The following is a 2,658-nucleotide window of genomic DNA, read 5'->3' as shown; positions in this document are numbered from 1 at the left end:
TGACTTGTTTTAAGGACATTACATCAAAGTTGGATCAGCCTGTAGTGTGGTTTTCCACTTTAATTTTGAGGGTCTCCAAATCCAAACCTCCATGGGTTGATAAATTTGATTTCCATTGATAATTTTTGTGTGATTTTGTTGTCAGCACATTCAAATATGTAAAGAAATAAGTATTTAATAAGATTATTTCATTCATTCAGATCTAGGATGTGTTATTTTAGTGTTCCCTTTATTTTTTTGAGCAGTGTATGTGTAAAGAAAAAAAATATATATATATATATATATATATATATATATATATATATACACTAGCAGTCAAAAGTTTGGACACACCTACTCATTCCAGGGTTTTTCTTAATTTTTACATTATAGAATACTAGTGAAGACTTCAAAACTATTAAATAACACATATGGAATCATGTAGTAACCAAAAAAGTGTTAAACAAATCAAACTATATTTGAGATTTGAGATTCTTCAAATAGCCACCCTTTGCCTTGATGACAGCTTTGCACACTCTTGGCATTCTCTCAACCAGCTTTTTATTAATTTTTGTATTTTATTATTTCACCTTTATTTAACCAGGTAAGCCTGTTGAGAACAAGTTCTCATTTACAACTGTGACCTGGCCAAGGTAAAGCAAAGCAGTGCAATAAAAACAAAAACAACACTCGTGTCTCCCGAGTGGCGCAGTGGTCTAAGGCACTGCATCGCAGTCCTAGCTGTGCCACTAGAGATCCTGGTTTGGTAGAGCATGGCGTTTCCAATGCCAGGGTTGTGGGTTCGATTCCCACGGGGGGCCAGTATGAAAAATGTATGCACTCACTTAACTGTAAGTTGCTCTGGATAAGAGTGTCTGCTAAATGACTAAAATGTAAAAAAAAATGTAAACAACACAGCGTTAAATATGGAATAAACAAAAATGTACAGTAGAAAATAGAACATCTATGTGTGTGCAAATGTAGTAAGTTATGGAGGTAAGGCAATAAATAGGCCATAGTGCAAAATAATTACAATTTAGTATTAACACTGGAGTGATAGATGTGCAGAAGATGATGTGCAAATAGAGATACTGGGGTGCAGATGAGCAAAATAAATAACAATGTAAATAACAATATGGGGATGAGGTAGTTGGTTGGCCTAATTTCAGATGGGCTGTGTACAGGTGCAGTGACCGGTAAGCTGCTCTGACAACTAATGCTTAAAGATAGTGAGGGAGATAAGAGTCTCCAGCTTCAGAGATTTTTGCAGTTCATTCCAGTCATTGGCAGCAGAGAACTGGAAGGAATGGCAGCCAAAGGAGGTGTTGGCTTTGGGGATGACCAGTGAGATATACCTGCTGGAGCGCAGACTACGGGTGGGTGTTGCTATGGTGACCAATGAGCTAAGATAAGGCGGGGATTTGCCTAGAAGTGATTTATAGATGACCTGGAGCCAGTGGGTTTGGCGACGAATGTGTAGTGAGGGCCAGCCAACGAGAGCATACAGGTCACAATGGTGGGTAGTATATGGGGCTTTGGTGACAAAATGGATGGCACTGTGATAGACTACATCCAATTTGCTGAGTAGAGTGTTGGAAGCTATTTTGTAAATGACATCGCCGAAGTCAAGGATCGGTAGGATAGTCAGTTTTACGAAAGCAAGTTTAGCAGCATGAGTGAAGGAGGCTTTGTTGCGAAACAGGAAACCAATTCTAGATTTAACTTTGGATTGAAGATGCTTAATGTGAGTCTGGAAGGAGAGTTTACGGTCTAACCAGACACCTAGGTACTGTATTTGTAGTTGTCCACATATTCTAAGTCAGACCCGCCGAGAGTAGTGATTCTAGTCGGGCGGACGGGTGCAAGCAGCGTTCAATTGAAGAGCATGCATTTAGTTTTACTAGCGTTTAAGAGCAGTTGGAGGCCACAGAAGGAGTGTTGTATGGCATTGAAGCTCGTTTGGAGGTTTGTCAACACAGTGTCCAATGAAGGGCCAGATATATACAAAATGGTGTCGTCTGCGTAGAGGTGGATCTGAGAGTCACCAGCATCAAGAGCGACATCATTGATATACACAGAGAATAGAGTTGGCACAAGAATTGAACCCTGTGGCACCCCCATAGAGACTGCCAGAGGTCCAGACAACAGGCCCTCCGATTTGACACATTGAACTCTATCTGAAAAGTAGTTGGTGAACCAGGCGAGGCAGTCAGTTGAGAATCCAAGGCTATTTAGTCTGCCAATAAGAATGCGGTGGTTGACAGAGTCGAAAGCCTTGGCCAGGTTGATGAAGATGGCTGCACAGTACTGTCTTTTATCAATCGCAGTTATAATATCGTTTAGGACCTTGAGCGTGGCTGAGGTGCACTCATGACCAGCTCGGAAACCAGATTGCATAGCGGAGAAGGTAGGGTGGGATTCGAAATGGTCGGTGATCTGTTTGTTAACTTGGCTTTCAAATACTTTCGAAAGGCAGGGCAGGATGGATATAGGTCTGTAACAGTTTGGATCTAGAGTGTCACCCCCTTTGAAGAGGGGGATGACCGCGGCAGCTTTCCAATCTCTGGGGATCTCAGACGATACAAAAGAGAGGTTGAACAGGCTAGTAATAGGGGTTGTGACAATTTCGGGTGCTAATTTTAGAAAGAAAGGGTCCAGATTATCTAGCCCAGCTGATTT

The sequence above is a fragment of the Coregonus lavaretus genome, assembly GCF_964263955.1.
Source record: "Coregonus lavaretus genome assembly, chromosome: 11".
In the NCBI taxonomy this organism is placed as follows: Eukaryota; Metazoa; Chordata; class Actinopteri; order Salmoniformes; family Salmonidae; genus Coregonus; species Coregonus lavaretus.
This window is presented reverse-complemented; position numbering follows the sequence as displayed.